The sequence below is a fragment of the Martes martes genome (assembly GCF_963455335.1).
Source record: "Martes martes genome assembly, chromosome: 13".
NCBI lineage: Eukaryota > Metazoa > Chordata > Mammalia > Carnivora > Mustelidae > Martes > Martes martes.
In genome coordinates this window covers 69,276,623-69,301,108 of record NC_137901.1, presented here as the reverse complement: position 1 = coordinate 69,301,108, position 24,486 = coordinate 69,276,623, and positions in this window count along the sequence as shown.

The following is a 24,486-nucleotide window of genomic DNA, read 5'->3' as shown; positions in this document are numbered from 1 at the left end:
CAGCCCAAGAAAGGGTCTAGGCCACCTGATTTCAAATCTTTACCAGATTCAGGCTGGGTGACCTGGGAATGATCCTCTGAGGTGAGGCTGGGCTATGACCAGGACACAGCAAAGCCACTCCTCCACTGGGAGGGGCGGGGACCCTGACTCTGGGACGCAGGACTCCAGGCATGGGGCCCACTCCACAACTACATGACTATCCAAGCCGTACATTCTAGGTTCAGCCCCTCCTGGTTACAGTCTGGTTTCTTAAACTGATGCTTTGCCTCAGGGAGACGGGGGAGGGTGCCAAGGCTGCGTCTGGCCCAAATCCCTCAACTACCTCCCACAACTCCACGAATCTTGTGTCAGGATCATGCACCTTCCTCTCACACCACTCTTCCTTGCTTGTTACCTCCAGGAGCACTAACTTGCTTTGGGTTCCTCTTTCCAGCCCCTTGGCCTTTGACCATGCGGTGAAAGTAAGAAAAACCCAGTATGGGGAGGGTTTGGTTTTGGTTTGGGGTTTGTTTTTTGTTTTTTGTTTTTTTTGCCCAAGTCTGGAGGAGGCACACAGCCCAAGGGGGAGGGCTGTGTGCCTCCTCCAGACTTGGGCAAAAAGGAAAAAAAAAAAAAGCCTTCTTCATTGTCTGGGATCAGCACACTTCTAACTACAAGGAAGGCTGGGAAATGTGGTCTAGCAGAGTGTCAAAGAGGAAGACATGGAGAGTGGCTCTTAAACAAGAAGAAAGGGGTGGTGGAGGAAAAAGCCCCTGTGGTTGTGGTGTACACACCCTTCACATCCTCCCACAGGGAGGGAGAGACACATCTCCTGGGCCTGTGTCCACCTTTTCCTGTGAATGTAAAACCAATTAGCAGTCAACTCCTGGAACAGACACTGCCCGTGTTCCACTGACCAGCACCTCTCCCCACCACAAGCTGCTCACTGTGAATCCTATAACTGCCTGACAGCGTGAGTCTAGCCTCAGATGTGCACTTGTGCCTAAGCGTGAGTAAGCTGGAAGTGCCGAGACATGGCAACCCCAGAAGAGCCCTAGACCATGGAAGGGTGGAAAATTGGTAGATAGCGCACTTGGGTGGCTCAGTCGGTTAAGTGTCTGCCTTCGGCTCGGGTCACAATCCCGGAATCCTGGGATCGACCCCCGCTCATGGGGGTCTGCTTGTCCCTCTGCCTGCTGCTCTCCCTGCTTGTGCTCTTTGTCTCCATCGAATAAATAAATAAAATCTTTAAAGAAAGAAAATTGGTGGATAGACACCCCCAGTTGGTTGGGATGACTGAGGTATGCTCCGACACTGTCAGAGGTCCCTAGGAGGGCTGAGGTCTGGTTGTCCACCCCAGTAATACCTTGACAATGCTTCCCTTACTGGCTGACTTCCATTTCCTGTCTCACTTCCCCACTCCCCTGCAGGGATTCACTTCTCAGAAAGATGACTGAAACTTAGATAGTTGTCTTAGGGTCTGCTTCTGGGGGAACCCAAACCAAGGCAGCCCCCCAAGCATAGGAACCCATACTCTCCCTCCACTATCCTGCCTAGGCTTGTGCTTCATGGGTGCACAGTAATCCTTCTAAATTACTTTTAGAAACACACAAAACACATGTCAATGGATTGGTCCTCTTGGCCAGGGCATCGAGGCCAGGAAGAGGACCTCACACACTTGAAAATAAGCATCGGAGGATTTATCTGCTCATTCTGTTTCTTTCCCACACACAGGAAATTTTGGGCAGGCAGAGCTTCCTGATCCGGGGCGAGGGAAGCTGGCAGCACTGGGTGAAGACCCCTCCTTGTCAGGAGAGGAAATGTTTGGGTGGTGGTTTGAGGGGACTAGTGTTCCCTCCCTCCCTGCTGGAGAAAGGGAAAGTTCAGAGTTCTGCATTCTAGTCTTCACTCTGTCACTAGCTTGCCATGTCACTCTGGGCGGTTCTTAGGTCATAGATTCCCATCTACACAGGTGAAATAACTGTGCATTGGGTTAGCTATGAATTGCCACCTCCTGCATCTCTCAGATCCAGGACTGCCACAGATTTTGCTGGTGAAAACTTTTAAGGGATTCAGGAAGTTGAAGCATACAAGTATTTTGGGTATTTTAGAAACCAGTACTAGCAACAATTAAGAAGAGTGATTTGTCCTGTTGATGGAATTTTCCATGGAAAAATCCTCTGAAATATATTTTCTGAATAAACTGGCATTCACTAGCAACTTTCCTCTTTTCCTTTTTCTAGGCTTGCTCTGGTCGCCACTTTACAGCCCACGTTGCTTGGCCAATCGGATCATGTTGCTCTCTCTCTCTTAAAACTCACTTACAGATAAGTGGGGCCTCCCACAGTGCTTTGTACAATAGCAAATGACTGATTATTGAACTAAATTTGATTTCTAGGCAACTGGGAAGACACCTTAGGAATACTCGTTAGAATTGTGTCTAAAGTAAAAGTTAAAAGGCTGTGAATAAAGGCCAGGGACCACTTGCCTAAGAGAAAGGTGATTGTTATGGACGTTGTGCGATTGGTTTTGGTGTTCTGTTGGCCTTTCAGCTTCAGTTCAGATTGTAGATAAACGAAGTCATTGCGCAAGTTACTCCAGTTCAGTGAGATGCTATTGTGCACACTGATTGTATTGGTTAGGAACGTGTGAAGCAGCAAGTTGCAGGATACAGTAGCTTAAACCACAAGCACATTGAGTGTTTGCTTGTCGACAAAACTGGACGCAGGTGGTCACCAAATTAGTCCACTTGCTTAACGATGTTATAAAAGACACAAGTGTGGAGCACCTGGGTGGCTCAGTCCATTGAGCAGTTGACTCTTAATTTCTGCTCAGATCACGATCTCAGGATCCTGAAATCAAGCCCCACGTTGGGTTTCGCAGTCAGCATGGGGCCTGCTTGGGTTTCTCGCCCTCTGCCCCTCCCCCAACTCATGCATGCATGCACTCTCTCTCTCTCTCCAAAATAAATAAATAAATCTTTCTCTTTTTTTGAGATTGTATTTCTTTATTTGACAGAGAAAGAACAAAGTAGGGGGAGCAGCAGAGGGAGAGGAAGAAGCATGCTCCATTGAGCAGGGAGCCCAATGCAGGGCTTGATCCCAGGGCCCTGGGATCATGACCTGAGCCGAAGGCAGATGTCTAACTGACTGAGCCACCCAGGTGCCCCAATAAATAAATCTTTTTTTAAAAAAATAAGTAAAAATAGGGGTGCCTGGGTGGCTCAGTCATTAAGCATCTGTCTTCAGCTCAGGTCATGATCTCAGGGTCATGGGATCGAGCCCCACATCAGGCTCCTTGCTTGGCGAGAAGCCTGCTTCTCCCTCTCCCATTCTCCCTGCTTGTATTCCCTCTCTCCCTGTCTCTCTCTCTGTGTCAAATATATAAATAAAAAATCTTAATAAAAATTAAAATAATCAAATTTTTAAAAAGTAAAAACAAATAAAAAAGACGTGCTTTGTACTTTTTCACTCCTGTATCCTTATTTTCAGTGCCTCCGGGTCCCCAGATGGCAGTCACTTTTTGAAGTATCATCCTTGTTCAAGGAGGGTGATACCCCTCAGCTCTCCTCTCCTTTCTGATCCTTTTATGAAGAAAGCTTCCTGGAAGCACCCCAGTATAGTTTCCCTTATATTGTTCTAGTCAGAACTAGGTCACATGGCCATTCGTGTTACACATTTTTGGGAAACAAATTACCCAAAACCAAGTTGCTTAACACAGCAATAAACATTTTACTATCTCTGGGTTACTGTGGGTCAGCTAGGGATGGCGTAGTTAGGTGCTCTGGGTCAGGATCTCTCAGGGGTGATTTGTGTCTGAGTCTTAATTTATCAAGATGACTACATGATGTGGGGCCTGGGTGGCTCAGTGGGCTAAAGCCTCTTCCTTCGGCTCAGGTCATGATCCCAGGGTCCTGGGATCGAGCCCCGAATCGGGCTCTCTGCTCAGCAGGGAGTCTGCTTCCCCCACCCCTCTCTCTCTGCCTGCCTCTCTGCCTACTTGTGATCTCTGTCTGTCAAATAAATAAATAAAATCTTAAAAAAAAATGACTACATGACAACATGGGAAGTCCAATGCCACCAAAAGCAAAGTTTACCACTACTCACCACCTCCAAGAGACAAGAGGCACCGCATGCCACGCAGAAAGCATCACTGTCAGCCAGGAGACAGAAAGAAGCGAGAGAAGGCCAAGGCCACAACCTTCATTGGGTTTTCTGTGGGAAAAGTAGGGCAGGGCAGGGTAATGTTGGATAGTCTAGATAATTCCATTGGACTTTAGGGCACAGGGGCTGTCCCTAGTTGTCTAGTACTTGGCACTAGAATGATCTAGGTCAAGGGAAATATTGGCTTGGTGTGTGAGTTAGATAAGGAGGTGGCTGGGGGTAAGGACCCAGAATTAGTTAGTTGGTTTGTACATGAAAGGTGAGCTCACCAACAGCTTATTTACTGTCTTTAGGAATTAGCTAGCCCTAACCGGGAGGGGCACTCTTTCCCCAGGTAGCAAGGCTCTCCAAAGATACTTAAACATCATAAAATATAGAAAATTAAAAATATGATTACTACAGGAACGCCTTACTGGCTCAGTCAGTAGAGTATGCAACTCTTGATCTCAGGGCTGTAAGTTCGAGCCCCACATTGGGCGTAGAGATTAATTAAAAACAAAATCTTAAAAACAAATAAAAATAATACAAAATCTTAAAAAAATATGACTCATGCAAAGATATCTCTGGCTCGTGCTGCAGTCAAAATGGTGGCCCACGCTGCAATCATTCAAAGGCTTGACTGGGGCTTAAAGCCACTTTTAAGGTTGTCTCACTCACATGCCTGGCATGTTGGTGCTGGCTACTAGCGGGAGGACTTAACCCTTCCCATGTGGGCTCTCCAGAGGCCTATTGAGTGTCCTCACGATATGGTCACCAGTTTCCCCCGCAGTGAGTAATCTACAAAAGTTAGGCAGAAGCGACAATGGGGGGACCAACCCTCAGAAGCTACTCTTTGAAATGAGTCACTAAGTCTAGCCTACATTCAAGGTTGTGGGGATGAGTTTCCACCTCTTCAGAGGAAGGGTGTCAAAAAATTTACAGACATATTTTTAAAGCCACCAGGTCATTCCTGACTGCAAGGGAGTCTGGAAAGGCACAGGAGAACAGGATTGTCATGACGAGCTTAGATTGATCATGATTGACTCATTGCCTGGGACACACTGCCACCCAGACAACATCAGGGTTCAGTTAATGAGGAAGGAACTGGAAGGCTGACAGGGAGACACTGTATCTGCCAGAATGGGAATGATAAAGATGAAGGAGATTGAGGTTGTCAGATGCCCTAATATTGCACGAGACATATTTATATGAAAACATTTTTTGTTGTTTATCTGAAAGTCAAATTCAGTGGGGTGTCTTCTATTTTCATTTGTTATAAATCCAGCACCCCTTGGTGGGAAGTAAGTCTTCAGTCATCATAGAAGGAGGCCAGAGGGGGTGGCGCTTCTGAGAAAGGGGGAGATAAAGGAAGCCTGAGATGGCCTAGGCTAAGCTCCTCTGCAGGGTGCGGTGTGCAGGGGAGTGAGGTTGAGGTCTCCTGTGGTCCCAATCTCTCTCTTCTGCTCCCTGGCCACTTCCATATCCACCACCACCACCACTGCCTCCACTCTGATCGCAAAAGATACCTAGGAAGCTCTAACTAGAAGCATATCTCTTCCCAACACCCTGAAAATCCAACTCACAAAGCTGAAGTGGGGGCTGAGGGCAGTGTTGCCAGATGCGCATGCGTGGTGTGGGAATTTGGAGTCTCTGCTGTGTGACCTCAGGCAAGGCCCTCCCCTCTCTGGGCCTCCCTTTCCTTGGCTTTATAATGAGCGTTGGTCTAAATCTTCTCCAAGGGCCCTTTTACTTGGCCTAAATGTCTCCCTCCCAAAAGGAAAAACTACAGGGAACAAAAGGACATGGATGGTTTCTCTCATCCTGTCTCCAAGCCAAATTCAGACAAAAATGTCCAGTGTGACATAGATTTAATATAAACAGTGGTGCACTGATACTCACAAATACCCCAAAAGGAGTCACAGATAGACTATTTTTAGCCCTTAAAACACACACACACACACACACTCCAACCCCCCCATTACCCCCCACCCATAAGTTTCTCCAGTTGGATTTTACAAGAAGACAAGAGCTCTAGTTAAGAGTACTAATTAAACAGCTCTGACTGTGGGCAGGAGGGAGGCTGGCACGAATCTTCTCTCTGGGCATGATGTCATCATAATTGTGCATTTCTCATGACCCAAGAATGTGAGTGTGTTTGCACTGCACCATCGAAGCCAGTGATGCAAGCGCCGCCTGGTAAACAGGCCCCAGACAGGCAGGCAGTGTAAGGAGGAGCCCCGTGCGTGCAGAGGCCTGGCCAAGGCCCAGGGTGCTCTTAACTCCTTCCTGGCAGAACTGGCTGGTGGGCTGCCGAGGTTTGGCTCAGGAGCCTTCTCTACTCAGACCCTACTTCTCCCCCAGCCAGGGTCCCTGCCCGTGACAAGATCTGAGTTTGGACTCCTGCAATCCTACCATCCAGGGCCTTGGGTGTGTGACTCCTCTGGCCTGCATCTCAGTTTTCCTGTCAGAGGAAATGGGGAGATGAATCAGGGCTTCAGTTCCTTGTCCTCAACTCTAACAGTCCACAAAGCCCAGACAACCAGGGCTTTTCTGAGTATTTGAAGAAAACGCATGTAGAGGCAAACCCAACCTGAATGGACTGGGGCCTGGGCAGGACCTTTATAAATCCCACTTACTCAATACTCACACTTCTCACTACATCAATATTCATAGATTTGACTGGAGGTGGGTGGGCCCAGTCCCCACTGAGTCACCTTTTAAATCCCCCAAAATTCTGAGTTCCAAAAACACGCCCAGCCCCAAGAGTGCTGATCAGGGATTGTGGGCCAGGGGCAGCTGACTCTCACTCATCGGGAGACTTGCTGAGGGACTGACTGCCTTTTGCTGAAAATTCAGCCCCTGAGGACAGTCTCAATGCTATCCCGGCTGGGTCCCAAGTGGCCAGCTCAGTGCCTGGCACCCAGCAGTCCCCCAAGACCTGGTGAATCAACAGCCAGAGTTACTCTTAGCCCCATAAACGCTATGGTGGTGATCATGGGGAAACTGAGGCCTAAGCCTGGATCCTTTCCCACAGGAGTTCTGACTTTCCCCAAAAAAGGTAGCTGCTCACATTTCTCTGCTGGCCCGCTCACAAACAGCTTGGTGACCCCCCTCCAACATTCCAGGCCGGCCTCCTCCCTGGATGGCTGGTTTGCGGGCATCGAAGAGTTTTCTTTGGCAGAAGGTTCAGCGGATTGAAAACAAGGGAGAGCATGCAGAAAGCTGGAGGTGGGGAAGGGGTGGTCACGGGGTGGAATGGGGGGCTGAGGGGGGTGTCTAGGGAAGCTGAGATCTGCTGGCTGGCCTGAGACCATGGGCCAGACTCTGGAACGCTTTTGAGGACTGTGACTGTGTCAGTCAGCTCCTATCTTAATCCTAAAACTGGAGAATTATCCAGACCTGTGCAGAGCTGCCAGAATGGAAGAGCCCTCTGCAGTGCAGTCTGACTTGCTCCCAGCTACTGTGGAGCCCCAAGTAACTCCCTTGTCCTCTCTGGGCCTTAGGATGGTAAGGTTGGAGAATCCAGCAGAGCAGACCAGAGCTGAGGGTATGGACACAGATCTGAGTCCAGACCCAGACTCTTCCTCTGATTGGAAAGGGAGTGAGGGCAAGTCACTTTCCCTCTCTGAATCTCAGTTACCTCATCTGTAAAATGACACCAAGCTATAGGGATGGTGTCCTGCTGGATGAGCTTGGCACACAGTAGCAATAAAGGAATGTTAGTAAATTAGCCTTGGCCTGGCTTGATGTTCTATGTTAGGCACTTAGCACAATAATAACCTCATTGTCTGAGTACCCACTGTGTTCCAGGCACTGTGCTAAGTGCTTCTCAAGCATTATTTTATTTCACCCTCCCAACACCTCTCAAATGGGTCCTAGCACTGTCCCCATTTGTCGGAGGAGAAGAGGTTCAGAAAGGTTAAGTCATTCTCCCAAGGCTGCACAGCTAGCAAGAAGCAGAGCTGGGATCTGCTGTACTCTAAACACTTCATACCATGGCTTCAAGAAAGATCTAGCAGCTAATTCCATGCTCTACTCCTTGAAGCCAGGCCACCCCCTGATGTGGCATGTGACCAGTGCAGGGGCCTCAGTTCCCCCATTTGAACCATAGGGAAGATCCTCCCTGCTCTGCCATTCCCTGTGGGGCTGAGGTGAGGATGTCAGTGACCTTGAGAAGGACTTTGCAGGTTATGATATAGGACAGACCCTCTCAAAGGCTCAGAAAGGGGAGTCCAGGGAAAGACTTAATCCTCTCTAGCCACCCTGTTGAGTGTCAGCTCCAGTCACAGAGGGGCTGGAGGAGGGAAAGTAAGTGAGGGACAACTGTCTCAGAAAGGCTCCTGGTTAAGGGGACTGACTACTCAGAAGCTAAGAACTGAAGGAGAAGGACACCTGGGTGGCTCAGTCGCTTAAACATCTGCCTTTGGCTCAGGTCATGATTCCAGGGTCCTGGGTTCGAGTTCCACATCGGGCTCCTTGCTCAGCAGGAAGCCTGCTTCTCCTTCTCCCTCCGCCTGTTGCTCCCTCTGCTTGTGCTCTTTCTGTATCTCTGTGTCAAATAAATAACATCTTTTTAAAAAATGTTATTAAAAAAACAAAGAACTGAAGAAGTGGTCACAGTCCTCCCCCCAAGGGCCTGACCCTCATCATGATCTGTCCCTCCATTAGGAGTTGGGTCCTACTGCCTCTGGAGTCCAACAGATCAGGGAAAAGTCTCAGCTCTGCTCCTCTCTGCTGGGCATCCTTGGGACTTCCCTCTCTCAGTTTCAGTCTTCCCAACGTGAGACGGAGGTGATAATAATAGCTTCATCAGGACCATAGTGAAGATAAGCCTTGGGCCATGGATAGTAGTTGAATAATTATCTTCTAGTGCCTGGTCTGCAATCCTCAAGAAGCTTCTAGTCTGCAAGGAGAGACTGGCACATAAAGTGACTGGCACAGGTCAGAACCCACTGGATAGAAGGAAGGACAAAAGGAAGGAAAGGAGGGAGGGAGGGAGAGATGGATGGACGGATGAATGGATGGATGGATGGACGGATGGGTGGATGGGTGTGATGTGTGGCTCCAGGCCACACAGTCCAGAAGTACCTCTTCCGGATAAGTCACACTGGGCACCAAAGAATACACAAGAGCTGGTGAGCTGGCCCAGGTAGAGGGGACTTCATGAGCAAAGGCTTGGAGTTAGCAATTACTATAGCATGGATGAGACACTGGTCTCACATGTTCTCCTTCAGTAACTTGCTCAACAAGATCCCACAAGGAAGGGGATCTGAACAGAGGCTCTCCCAGAGTCCTCTGGGGCAGAGCCAAGAAGTGGTATCGAGAATAGGGCTCCACGGCCCAGATAAGCAGGCAGGAGCAAGCCCAGCCTGGGGGTCGGGCCTCAGAGGGCCCGGTCTGGCCATATTTGGTTTTCAAGGAACTGGGAAGCTTCTTATGGGCTCTGCTGCCCACGCACAGGAGTAAGGCCACCCACAGTTGCTGAGTCAGGCAGGCAGCTGGTGTCGGGAGCAGAGGCCCACAAAGGGGTGACTGTATGGAACACAGTTGTTCAGAGCCTGGCCTCTAGAGTCAAGGTGTGGATTCAAATTCTGCCTGACTCCAAGAACTGTGTGACTAGGCCAGCCACATCACCTCTCAGAGAGTCTGTTTCCTTCACAGGTAAAACACCAGCAGCAAGGACAAGCACCACATCTGAGTTTGCTATGTATCAGTCTGTGCCGAGGGCTCTTCCTGCATTATCTTGTTTCCTTCTCGTCATGATAGAGAAGCATTATCATCGTACCCAGGAAACACATCATGTGAGACCAGTGTTTCTCATGCAAGCCACAATAATTCCTAATCCCAAGCCTTTGTTTCAGACCCCTCCACCTGGAGCACCTCTCTCTCCCTAAGCAGCTCTCTGTGTGATTCAGTGCCCAGTGTGACATCCTGACTGTGGGACCTGGCTCTCTCCAGACGAGGAACCTGAGGCACAGAGAGGTGAGGTCACCCTCAAGTAAGAGACATAACCAAGAATAGCTAGGAAGCACTTAGTGACTCCCTACCTTCCCATTTCAAAAATTTCATCATTTTCTACTCAAATACCCCCAACTGTCCCTGTAAAACAACTCCTGGCCCCACTCTCTCCCTGCTTCGAGTTTCCAAATTGCTGCCAAAGCCTTACTCAGCCCCTCATAAGAGCCCCATGCATAGGTAGGCTAGACAGCACCCCCATTTTACAGATGGGAAAACTGAGGCTTGGAGAAAGAAAGTGAGTTGCCTGGGAGTTAGCAACCAGCCAGAGGGGAAAGCAGAGTTGGACTTCAATGCTATCTGACTCCCCTTCCCATGCTCCCTCCCCACCACGGTGAGCTGACCCTCCACGTTCTGAGAGGAGAGTTGCCATCCCTCCTCCCAGTCAAGCTGCCCCTCGTTCAACATAAGGATAAAAGAGAAAATTAACCTGAGGTCCAATGGAAAGGAAAGGTCAGGGGGACAAGGGGGGATAAAGAAATCTGGCCTGATTTGAAAATCATAAAGGAATGAAATGAACGAACAAGCTATAACAGTTCTGAATCAGATCATCCCCGCGTGACAGGCAGGAGATCAGAGCAGCTCTCTAAACCCATTAGCTCATTTCACTCCTTTCCGAGGTATGACCTGCCCTAGAGTATCAGGAGCCTGCTGGGAGAGCTAGGCGAGGGCTCTGGCCCAGAGGAGTCATTACCTACCCAGTGCTTCCCAGACTCTGGGATTTGACATCCCAGTGAAGTGTTCTCCCGAAATGGGGCAACATTTGTTATTTGTCAAAGAGCACCAAAGAAAAGGAAAAATAAAGCATTGCTTTCTACTGTCACCATAAAATTTAATAAGGACTAATCTCAGAATTTAGCAATTAAAAACAATTACCTTTATAACTCACCACTTCTAGTTTTTTCCCTAGCTGCAGGCCAGTGAAAACTGTATCTCAGTGGGCATTTGGCAATCTCCAGATGAGTGGGAGAAAGAAAACATTTAGGGGAATAATTCAGAGTAGCTATATTCTTTGAGTGTCTTCAGGTTGAGAGCTACATAAAACTATCCTGGCTACCTTAATAAAGATTTATTGGGAGGAGATTTTGTTGGGAGATTGGATTCTGGGGATTATGTAGTAGACAGTAGGGTCAACCAACCAACCTATACCTGGCAAGAAAAGAAAACTCCAAAAACGAGCAGAAACTGTCTCTCTCGATCTCACTCTCTGCTGCTCTCTGTGTTATCCGTCTTCCCTTGCTTGCGGCAGACAGGGATCCCCCCATGTAGCAGAGAAGGTGACTGCTAACCAATTAACTTCTCAGTTCTGGAGGTGGGAGGGAGGTGTCCAAGAAGGTGTCTGATTGGCCCAACTGAGTCACATGTCCACCCCTGGACCAATCAACTATGGCTCGGGATGGGTCTGTAAAAACATGGCAGCTCCTGTCAGAAAGTCGTGGTTGGAATCAGAAAGGGAAAGAAGAGCCAGGCAAGAGGACTAGGTGGAAAATACCATAATTGTCCATCATGGAGATGATAAATACCCTAATAAAAGGGCAGATAAAATATCACTGGAGTTCATGGGAAGAAGATATAACTCCTAGCTGTGGAGATTGAGAAGACCTTGGAAGATGTGACTTTTGAGCAGAGAATATGTAAAAGGTACAGAGATTCTAAATGCCATCTCAAATCAGAAAAGAAAAAATAAGCACTGGTAGAGGAGACGTTATCATCTGAAGAAGCTACATATTCATGCTTTACTTTGTCAAGATTTGTAGTGTTTTAAAAATTGAGATATAATTCACTTATCATCAAATTCATAAAGTGTTTTATCATGAAATTAGACTTACAGAAGTTTGCAAAAATAGTTCAGAGTTCTGCTAAAATCTTCACCTTCTGTACCCCTCACCTAGCTTCCCCTAACAATAACATCTTACACAACTGTAATATGATGATCAGAACCAGGAAATCAATACTAATATAATAATACTATTAACTAACATACAGACCTTGTTTGAATTTTGCCAATTTTCCTTTGGAGCTATGTCAGAATTCCACATTGCATTTACTCATTATGTCTTTTTAGACTTCTCCAGTCTTTGACAGTTCCTCAAGCTCTCTTTTCACTTATAACCCAGACACTGAAGAGTGCTGGTAAGTCATTTTATAAAATATCCCTCAATTTGGATGTCTGATGTTTCTCATGATTAGATAAAGATTATGCATTTTTGGCAAGAATACCACCAAGCAATGTTGTACCCTTCTTAGTACATCATTCAGGGGCTACATTCTGTCAACATGATAATTACTGATGATGTTAATGTGGATCACTTGGTTAAGGCCTCTGCCAACTTTCTCTATTGTAAAGGGCCCCTTTGTAATTAGCAAGTGTCTTGTGGGGAGATACTTGAGACAACACAAAAATATCCATTTTTTGTCATTTAAAACGTGCTATCAAATGCACAGTCTCTACTTGTATTCCACAAACATCAGCTGTACACCCACTAAGCCCTGGTGCGAGAAGCATGGCTTGGTTATGTGTTGCTCCATGACCTTGCTAGACCTGAGGATCCTTATCTGTAAAATGGGTATAATTCTATCTAACCACTCAGGGCTGCCAAGGATAAAGGAGGACCATGCTCGCAGTAGGACTAAGCAAAACTAACTAGGACTGTTCATTCTTTTTCCAAGGATCTCAGCACTGTCATCACCACCACCTGTTGTCATGTCTCCATTTCCATCCTGTGTGCATCCATGCCCCCCTGCTTCTCTCTGCCCTTACTGGCCAGACTCCCTCATCCTACTTGCCAAGCCTTGCTTGTAATGTCATTTAGTAAGTTTTGGATACCTAAGGTGAGCCCCACAGAGACTGACAACTTCCTTCTCGAATCTGTCTGTCTGTAATTTTGGGAGCTGCCTCGAGGTGCCAAGTGACACCTCACGTCTGTCTCTCATGACAGAAATAAGTAGAAGAAGGAGGAACTGCCTTCCTCCAATGATATGTTGGCCTTGAAAAGGAAACTCACACCCCACCAAGTAATGAACAAGCTTGGATGGAGGCTTGTTTCTTACAGAGAGCTCTAACATGGGCATACTTTAAATGAACAGCTTCATAATGTGAAAGGATGAGCTCACCCCTGACCCAGTTTCCTAACTCAACAGCACTTCTAATTTGAGAACAAGACTTTAACAAACCAAGAGGGAGGTATAAGTTAAGTAGCAGCTCTCACTAAACTTAGCTGTTAGTCACTCACTGGGTTGAATTCAACCCGATTTAGAGGCAGAAGCCATCCATGCTTGGCTGTTTCTTTTTGGTCCTTTGTGCGAGATCATTATGAAGATCAAATATGATAAAGGGTAAAGGGCTTTGAAACTCCCTATAGGGCCAAATCAATATTGCTACTCTCATTCTGTGCCCAAGGGGAGCTTTTAGGAACTGCTTGCCCAGAGCAAAGCAGGAAGGTTGAAGGTCCCCAGCTTTGATATCAGCCCAGGCCACACTCTGACTTCTTCCACCAAGCATATGAGTGCCTTGAAATAGAGCCCCCTAAGTAGAGACCCAGCAGCATACAGGGCATCCCCTCTAGGGTCCGGAGTGTCTTCCTCCTTTGACAAGTCACAGGACTGGGTTTCTTTGGCCCATCTCCCACCTGCCCCACAGCACCTGGGCAGAAATTGGTGGCAGCAGCTCAAGACTGTTCGCCTATTTTATTGACCTCTCCCCAGTGGACCCTGGAAAACACCCACCTCCTGTAGACCACCAAGGCAACAGCTCTTCTCGAAGGCCTAGGAACCTTCAGGTTTATGAACCATCCTCCTTCTCAGCACCCAGTTGATTCTTGTGGCCACAAATCCAAACTGTAATGTGCACATGAATCTCCCTGAAAATCTTCTTGAAATACAGATTCTGGTTCAGTAAGTCTGGGGGGAGGCCTGAGACTCTGCGTTTCCAACAAGTGCCTAGGAGATGCCCAAGCTGCTGGTCCACTGACCACACTTTGAATGCAAGAAGTGTGTACTTCTTACCAACAGGTTGATCACAAGGAAATCTGGAAACCAGAAAACAATTTGGACTAAAACAATGAGTCTGCTGTTTCTAGAGTTTTATAATCTTGATACCACTTCTGATGGCCTTCTAATAGTGTCCCCTTCTGCTGAGGGTGATCCAGGGAGGTTTCTAATTTTTGCAAAGAACATTTCCTAATACCCAAAAGCATTTTGCCCCCCAAAGTAAGAGCAGGTTAGTCTCAGTCCCCCTCCATACCTTCCAGGCCCAACCACCACAGCCTGGTTAGACCCACCTGCTTCTCAAAGGGACCAAATACTTTGAGAGGGGCTTCTGAACATTTACATCTCCTTCAACAATATAAAAGAGGTTTTCAAAAATTACCCTGGGGATTCTTCATTGCCCTCTTAATATTTTTCCAGAAAGAGACCTGAAGTTCCTTTCTGAGCTTCCGTCCCTTGTTCTCCTCCCAACCCCCGAGCTCTCTATTGTGCATTAATTAACTGGTAACAAATTACTCCCTAATTGCAAACCAGTTTACCCATTATGTACAGGCTCTCACCCACACCAGCAACACCAGGTCATTAGCATCCCTCTTCCCCTTTGGCAGAGACTGGGGGAGGGGTTTACTTTTCTTGGACCCACCCCTCCATTATTCACCTGATTGGTCAGATTCCAGAATCCTGATTGCTTCTTGGTGGAAAGTAGGGCATTCTTTCTTCAAGGTCTAAAATTCCACAGGCCCAGTGGGGGCTTAGGGCAGAACCCCTTCACTGGAGGACTGACTTCACTTCACAAGGGAGCAGCTACCCTGGGGGAATCCAGACCCAGGCTGGAGACTACAGTGAAACAAAAATGCAGATTTCCCTGTGAAATTTCCTGATTTTTAAATATCAGTGACAAATTTAAAAAGATTTTAAAAGCTGTGTAGGGGCACCTGGGTGGTTCAGTTGGTTAAGCCTCTGCCTTAGGCTCAGGTCATGATCCTAGGGTCCTGGATTTGAGTCTGCTCCGAGCTCTCTGCTCAGCAGGGAGTCAGCTTCTCCCTCTCTCTCTGCTCCTCCCCTGCTTGTGCTCTCTCCCTGTCACGTAAATAAATACAACCTTTCAAAAATAAAATAAAATAAAAAGCTTTGTGGGCCAGAGACATGTCTGTGGGCAGGACCTGGCCCACCAGGCACTGAGAGGTGCGGTGGGGAGTGGTGAATGCCTAGAGGCAGCCAGGATGGAGAGGAGGAATCAGGAAGGACACTGACTACATCCTGGACCCTGGAACACAATCACCCTGGCAAAGATGGGCTCCACGGGCAGGTATCGAGCAGCTATTATATGCAAGGTCTGTGCTAAGTTGGGGAGATGGGTTACAAAGCACACTGTGAGGCTTCACACTCCTCCAAGGCAGGGTGGGAAAATGTCAGGAGACCTGGGTTCTAGTCCTGGCTTGCCCTCCTGTAATTGCTTTGTGTCCTTGAGTTAGCTAATCAACTCTGGGATTCAGCACACGGCCCGGGTTGGCAACAGGTTAACTAAATCGTGGGAGGGCAGATTATGAAGGACCTTGAGTGTCTTGTAGGGAGTTTGGGCTGGATCTGATTAGGGGGTGGAAGCCATTGCAGGTTCTTGAGCAGGAGAATGCCCTTTTTTGAGTAAAGTATTCCAGGAAATGAATCGGGCCACCTGTACAGAGAAGAGGGTCACATACCACCCAGGTGTATAAGCAGCTCAAGTTTATGCAAATCAGAGCTTATCACCCCTGGCTCAAGAGCCTTCAGTGGCTCCCTCCAGCCCTCAGTGAAGTCCTTCCTTCTTACCATGGTCCACAGGCAGGAACAACATCACAAGTGTATGATCCGTGCAGCACCACGGGGTACTACACTTGGTTTAATGTTCTCCTGTCACAATCTTGAAATTCATAATGATTTTTGAACAAGGGGTTTCCTGTTTTCATTTTGCACCAGACCCCACAAATTATATAACCATTATCACCTACGAGGACCCTTTGGCCTGGCTCCTGCTCCCCTCTCCCTTCTCATTCCCACCCGACTCCTCCCTTACCCTTCAAACTGCAGTCACATTGGTCCTCCGTCAGTTCCTGGAGGTTGTTCCTGCATTTGCACAGCCCATTCCCCCTGCCTGGAACACCACCCCTCACCCCAAGACCAACTTAGTTCTTTGTTCAGCAAATTTCTTCTTATCCTCCAGATCCAACCATAATCATCTCCTGAGAGACACCTTCTCTGACCTCCCAGGATTATCCATTCGAAACACATCTTGAAAAATGATTTCAAGTAGGCCCCCAGGACGTTCTCCCATGGTCATGCGGCCCCTCCTTCACGAGCTCACCCGAATCTGTGATGATAACTTTATATGGTGCTCAGTCTGCCGAGTCTGTCTCCCCATCCAGACTCTCAGCTCCACGAGACCTGCCAAGTTTCAGCATATGCTCTTGAACCTCTGGCTGACTGGCTGCAAGGAGAGGCTCAGAGACGGCTTACATGGGGAAAAAGGAGGGGAAGCCAATTCTTACCCATCTTGGACCTTTCCTCTGCATGACAGACATTTGCAGAATGCCTGGACCACACACCCAGCAGGGTCTGCTCTGGCTCTAGCCTTTCCCCAGCTGGAGCCCATCAGCTCCAGACCCTCTTGCCCTGCCCCTTTCTCAGTGATGGGATGATCCTAAGGGTGCATTGGACAGGGGATGCATTTCACAGGGCCACGCTTTAGTCTAAAAGGAGCCATAATGAGGGCATTTCAGATCTCTGTCAGCAGAACACCCATGGGTGTTTGGGGCTTCATGCTTGTAAAGGTTTGTTGAGTGACTAATAGCCGACCAAAGAAAAGTTTTCCTCTCTTAACCAAGTAAATAAGACCATTCACACAAGAGGTGGAGGGAAGGGGTGGAGTTTGCACAAAACATAAAAAATTGTTGACCCTGGCAAGGTAAGATCAGAAGTAGCATCACATCTGTTCAGATAGCTAATACTTATTAAGCAGTGCCCACGTACCAGGATCTAACCTAAGCTCTTGACACACGCGAGTTCCTGAACGCTCAACCCCAACCTTATGAGGTTGGACCTATTCCTCTCCCCATTTTGTGGATGAGGACGTTGAAACCGAGAGAAACTAAGTAACTCGCCTAATGCCACACAGCGAGGAAGTACCCAGATCTGCCCAACTCCAGATCTGTCCTGAACCTTCACTACCACAAAACAGCTGCTCAGCTGGCTCACTGTGTGATTTGGGGCAAATTCCTCAACCTCTCTCAGCCTCAGATTCTTCGCCTATAAACTGTTCCTTATTCAAACCACCCTGTGCTAGGTGCTAGAATCAATTCTTTATAAATGTTAATTCTCTGCTTGACCCCTCATGACAGCCGGGGAGAGAGAGAAAATGTGGCAGAAACAACGCTTTGGGTTCTCCAACCTATTCCCTCTTCCTGCGCACACAGGAAGGGCACAGCCTCAACCTCTCTTGCAGTCCTGGGCAAAGCAATTAAGAGTGTGTGAGCCTCTTTTGATTTCTGGGTTACCTTTCTACATGCATAAGACTCAAAAACATTCCAGGAGGGCGTGAGGGAGTTGTTGCTTGGAAGAGAAGTGCCTTCCAAAAGAGATGGGTTAGGAGAGCCCTGCCCTTTATCAGAGTTTGTGTGAGTGAGAAACTCTGATTGGGTTAGGCCACTAAGATTTTTGGTTTGTTACGTTAATTACACTGAATAAAACTGTATACCAGGGCGCCTGGCTGACTCAGTGGGAAGAACATGTGACTCTTGATCTTGGGGTCATGAGTTCAAGCCCCACACCATGTATTGAGATTACTTAAATAAATAAATAAACTTAAAAAAAAAAAAACCTGTATACCAGTTATTAATTGCAATGCTGCATAACAGATCACCCCAAACTTTGTGCCTTAAAACAGCAACCATTTATTTAGCTCATGATTTCACCGATGGGCAATTTGGGCTGAGCCTAGCTAAAGGTTCTTCTGGTCTCAGTTGGGCTTACACATCCATCTGTGGTCAGCCGTGGGATCAGCCGGTGACTGATGAGCACAGCCACAGCTCGGACAACTCGTTCCTGTTCCGGTGGTCTTTCATCCTCATGCAGGAGACCCTGGTCTGGTCACATGTCAGCCTGGAAATTTCCAAGAGAACAAGCAGAAGCTACAAGATCTCCCTAAGGATTCAGGCTCAGAACTGGCAGTGTCACCTCCCCTGTATTTTGTTAGCGAAAATAGGTCTTATGGCTGAGCCCTGATTCAAGGGGAGAGGAAACAGATTCTGTCTCCTGATGGGAGGGGTTTCAAGGTCACATTGCAAAGGGTCTTGCTTAGAAGGAGCAAAGCACTGCAGTGATTTTTGCAAACAATCTACCACGGGAGATATTAGTACCCCCCCAACTGAAAGACAAGGAAACTAAGGCCCAGGAAGATGAAGCAGATAGTAATTGGAACAGAATCCAGTACCCTAGCCTCCTAGGGAAGAGGGCCCCAAATCTGGATCTTGCTCTAGCCTTTGAGGCTGGGGAAGATCTTGAGCTCCAAACCCTTAGTATCTGTGATTTCAGTGAGCTGGGGCTGGCAGACAACTTTTCCCCTCCTGGCCTTCACGCATCATATGTCCCTAAAGACCCACCTTGCTGTGTGACCCGGGCATAGCCCACACCCGCTCTGTGCCTCAGTATCAGAGGGCAAAGTGTAAAGAGATAAGAGCTCAGCCTCTGGAATCATAGCAGTGGGTTCCAATCCTGACTCACCTGCTATGCATCCCAGGCAAGTCCCTTTCCCTCTCTGAGCCTCCTGTTTCTCTCTCTTCTGCAAAGCGGGGGGATGAGAGGAGTCCCCACTTCAGGGGCTATTGTGAGAATTGAATTCGTGAATGCATCATGTAAATGCATAGTATAAACCACTTACTAGCCCCCAGATGGGCTTACCATCTGGCAGGTGGAATAGTATCTTCTCAGCCAAACCCCCATTTTAAGAGGAGAAAACAGAGGCTTGGGCTGGGGATGCAAATTGCCAAGGCCACGCAAAGCTAAGGAGCCATGATGTCCCCAGCACAGTCAGGTTTGTCTGATTCCAGAGGCCAAGGTCTTAACTTCCCTAGAGTTTGGGAGTCCTGGGTTTGAGTCTCGGCTCTGTCTCTTGAGCCACATGACCTTGGGCAAGTCCCTTTTCTCTCTGGGTGTTTTTTTTCCTCATCTCAGTAAATGCAACCTGCCCCTAATGCCTCATGTAGTTTCCTCAAATGGGAAAATACAAGAAAGTGCTTAGCACAGCGTCTGGGACAGACGTGTATGTGCTCAGCAGCTGGAGGCAGCCGCAACCATCAGAGGCAAGCTGCTTAACTCTCTGCGCCTCAGTTTCTCTATCCTTCAAATAGGGCTAATAACAATCTTATCTCAGTGGGTGACCGTGAGGAGTAAATGAGTTCCTGTGGGCTAAGCCTTAGGACAAATCTTGGCACCTGTATGCGCTTCATAAGCCCTTGCTATTATTTTTAAAAGTTCTGAAACCTGTTCCAGGCCAGCACGAGACAATGGGGGGGACCCCAGCCCTCCACTGGCTGTAGCTCTGGGTCCTGCCTTTGCTGCCACTCAGCTATTATTAGGCCCAGAGTCCTCATCTCAAATCCAGATGGGGAGCTAGAAGGGCGGGCAGAGCCGGGCCTGGCTGGCGGATGGCTGGGAAAGCTGCTCCGGAGGCCGGTTTGGGTTTGGGCCCCACCCCGCCTGCCCTCCCTCGCCTGCAGCGGGTCCAGCCGCCACGTCTCCACTTGGCTCTGAGGCCTGCACCGAGCACTCCCTCCCACCGTGGCCGCCTCCTCTGGGAAGGTTCAGAGCATTTCCACAGCCTCAGCACTTTTCTGCCTGGCCGAGAGAGGCCAGGCCTGCATGGAAACTACCAACTGGACCCTGCTCGCCTCTGGAGCCGGCAAAGGGACCATCTGCCCTCCTGCCTCGAGGTCTTCTGTGCCTCCCATGAGGGCTATCAGGTCCTCCAAGGGGAAGGGGCCACACAACTGGGCTCAGGCCTCAGCCCTACTACCGACATGCTGTGTCCACTTGAACAAGTGACTTTCCCTCTCTGAGCTTCAGTGTCTTTACTATCAAATGGGTATAATCGGAGCATCTACCTCATAGGGCTGTGGTGATGATTAAATGAGTGAAGGGCACATAATGACCACTCAGTATGTGCCAGGTGTTGGTATCTCAGGCCTGGGTGTGCCAGGCCAAGGGGGAAGCAAGGGATTTGGGAGGCTGGGATCGAGGGTACGGAGGGTCTCCACTTCCAAGTTGCTATATAATCTAAAGCCTGTTCCTTGCCCTTGCTGGGACTCAGAGCACCTATTCAGATCACAAGGTGGGCATCTAGGACTCCACGATGCCAAGATTTGGCTGCTATGCTGAATAGTTAAGAAATAGGACAAGAGCCCATGTGGGCAGATGGCAGATCCCAAACGGCAGAGGAGAGGGCAGGGTACTGTGGTTAAGAATAAGGATTCCAGGGGTGCCTGGGTGGCTCAGTGGGTTGGCCTCTGCCTTCGGCTCAGATCATGGTCTCGGGGTCCTGGGATTGAGCCCCACATCGGGCTCTCTGCTCAGCAGGGAGCCTGCTTTCCCCTCTTTCTCTGCCTGCCTCTCTGCCTACTTGTGATCTCTGTCTGTCAAATAAATAAATAAAATCTTAAAAAAAAAAAAGAATAAGGATTCCAGGGACGCCTGGGTGGCTCAGTCGTTAAGCATCTGCCTTCAGCTCAGGTCATGATCCCAGGGTCCTGGGATCAAGCCTGCATCAGGCTCCATGCTCTGCAGGGAGTCTCTTCTCCCTCTCCCACTACCCCTGCTTATGTTCCCTCTCTCTCTCTCTCTCTCTGTGTCAAATAAATAAATAAAATCTTAAAAAAAAAGAAGAAGAAGAAAAGAAAAGAAAAGAAAAGAAAAAAGAAAAGAAAAAAGATTCCAGGTTCAAATCCTGTGTGAGGTGTGGACATGGCCTGGTCTCGCTGAGCCTGTCTCCTCTTCTGTATAGTGATGTCTCCTCCACAGGGCTACAGAGCTGTGAGGGTCTTGGTAATAACAAAATTGCCACTCATGTATTTTAAGGGCGATCTGGAGCCAGGCTCCAACCCACTGAGTGGCAATTACACAGGGCTACTATCATGACCTCAGATGGATGTCAGACATCAGAGAACCCCCCAGAAGTCACAAGAGGTCCAGGCCAGTGTCCTTTTTCCATGAGACTGGGTTAGAGTGGGGTTCCTGGGCATCTCAGGCCCCCTTCTTCTTCCCGGAACCCAACTGCCTCCAAGCTTCCAACTAAGAGTCACTCCTTTCCCATCCTTCAGCAGTTAAAGCCAGGCCCCCTTCTTCTCCAAGGCCGGAAGTTTATCTGGCACTGTTGCTCAGAGAACACGGCAGCTGGATGACATCATACAGGAGACAGCCTTGCCAAACTGGTTTGCCAAACAGGTCCCCAGTCCTATTCCTGGGGCTGCTGGCCATGACCGTGGGATCCTCCAGTTCTGCCTATGAGGAAGAAGGTTACAGCCCTTGGATTCCACCAAGCTCAATAAGGACCAGCTCTCCTCAAGGACCTTATGCTCTAGCTTCATCTACTTGACATTTTCCCAAAAAAATCCTCACAGTCTTACCTCCCTTCCTTTGTTCATGCTCCTCCCTTCTCCAGATCCCTCAGCATGCCAAACAGCAAGGGAGGGCTTCGTTCTGTACAATTTTTAGAGTCCACATACCATGTCTCCCCCTACTATGATTAGGATGTGAGACCCCAACAGCAGGCACAGCTCTGACCCATATCTAACCCTCCTTGTGCCCAGCAGCCCCTGGACTCCCTCATAGGCCCAAGGTTCTGGCCTTGGCTGGCCTCACAGCCACTTGTGAGCATATCCCAAGGTGGGGTCTCCCTGAAAGTCTTGGAATTTTATGTTGTATAGTCTAGTGGGGAAAGGGCTTAGGTAGCTCAGGCCATAATTCCTCCACTCTGCAGATAAGGAAATTGAGGCTTTGAAGGGACCAAAACTTTGCCTGGGGCAGAGCCATTGCTAAGACCCATCATCTCTCTTACCTTCTGCAGGACCCAAGCTGGGGGAAGGGGAAGCCAGGGTGATTCAGGGATCTGGCACTGCCAGCTTGGTAAAATATTTATTCTCAGACTTGGGCACTGGAGCAAAATATTACCCTTAGCTCCTGAGCTGCTCCATCCACTCCCTGCTCTGCCAGTCCAGGACTGGACCTGGAGGAATCTGGACCCTTTCTGTTATAGCCCCTTGCCTGGGGAAGGCCTGAAGCAGGCCGGTCAAATCCCCTCATTTTACAGGTGGATAGACTGAGGCTCAACCTCCCCAGTGCCTTGAAGATACGTACATTTTGCTCACCTGAGATTCAGGGCCCACCTCCATCTCCATTTCTGCTTCATCTACAACCCATTTCTCCTCCTTTTCCTACTTACAAACCTCCCAGCCTTAACTCACACTATTCCCTGCCACAAATACCCTTCCATGCCTTTCCCTGTCTTCTCTGTGTGATGATGAATTTCTTCACACCCTTCCTCAAGGACCAGTATGCAAATCACCTCCTCTGAGAAGTCTTCCAGGATTTCCCCCATCCTAGAGGAAGCAAGATGGAGGAAAGGGCCTAAGGCATGGGGAAGAATTCCACTCAAGTTTGAATGCCATTACCAGCCCAAGGTGCCTGCCTTCACTTCCCTAAGCTTCCTCCTCTGTAAAATCCAGGTAATACTTATCTTGCACAGTGCTTAATTTGCAATAGGCCAAACCCTGTGTCTGACATGCAATGGGTGCTCAATTACCGAAAGGCGCTCCTCGTGGGATGTTTACTCCTTCCTGGGCTGTGGATGAAGGCTTCCTGGGCACTGTACCTGGCTACCCTTTGATCTTTGTTTTGCCACCCCCGTCATCCCGCCCCACCCTTTGCAGGGAGGAAGAAAGAGTCTGGGCGGTAGGTCTGGAGGAGGACCCTAGCCCTGAGGGTTCAACCTCAGGAAGGGACCCACGCGCCTCTTCTGTACTGCCAAGACCTGGTGAGCGTGTGTGCGAATTAGTAAGCCCTAGAAAGTCCGAAGGCATAGACTCACCTGTGTGGTTCCTCCCAGCCTTCGGGAAGAGGGTATGGGGCAGGGGGAGGGTGTGGGGCTAGCAAGAAGCAAGCCATTCATTGGAGCCACACAGGCAGGCCCTGAGAAGCTCAAGTAGCCTAGGTGTACCCCACCCCAACCCACTGTTCCAAGGGCGGCACGAGGTTTGAAGTAGGACCAAGTTAGCCTTGGAGGGGGCTGTCCCTCATTCTGGTGAATAAGACAGTATCTAGGTCAAGTAGAGAGGGCCTAGATGGGGCCCACCCAGAAGGGGACCTCCAAACGTGGGCTCCCAAACTGGGCTGTTTGCTCCTCCTGCTGTGTGACCTTCACAAGTCTCTTCCCTCTCTGTGCCTTGGTTTTCTCAGGGGTAAAGTGGAACCACCCCTCAGGGAGACGGGGATGAAATAAGATGACACCTTTTAAAAGAGTTTGCGAGTGTACTGGCCCTATCTTTAGATGGGGTTGAGGTGGATTGGGTGGGTGGGTGGTCACCAGAAGCTGGACAGCAGGGCTGTGGGGTTCTGCTGGGGCAATAGGCAGAAACTACTTCCCACATAACCCCACATCACAGTGGGTAAAAGCAAATTCTGGGCTCAAAAGGTGCTGGGATGAATCACAGTTCCACCATCAGCTGTTGTCCTCAACTGTAAAACGGAACAGTAACCCTGGGCTCAAACGGTCGTTATAGGGAGTATATATACCTGGCACACGGCAAGTACAAAATAAAAAAGCTGGAATTGACCCTGGATCTGTGGGTCGGTGGGAGGGTCCTGAGCCTCCAGCACGAAATACCGGGGACCATCCTCCCCAGTGGATCTGAGCTCTTGGGTCCCCTGGCTGACTCCTGGTGTTGTCTTGGGCGTGTTGGATCTCTCTGGGCCTGTTTTCCCCACTTACTGAATGAGAGTCTGGACTCCGTATTCCCTATTTAAGATGCTAGCGCAACCAGAGGCGGTCCCTGTGGGGGGCTCGGAAGGAAAAAGCATGACAGATAAAGGCAACGTCCGTCCAAAGGTGTGTCGACTGGGGAAGGATAGTTGTGATGGATCCTACTCCACCTGAGATGCTCCTCGAGATGCACCAACATAGGGTCGACGTGCTGCCTGGTCACAACCCCTGCTCTTAGGCGGCCGGGACCAGGTGTCCCGAAAGCAGCTTGGGCGGTAGCCAAGCCCTACCGCTAACGCGAGAAGGGGGCGGAGTCGGGGGAAGGGACAAGGTCTCACGAACAAAGAGGAGGGCGGAGAG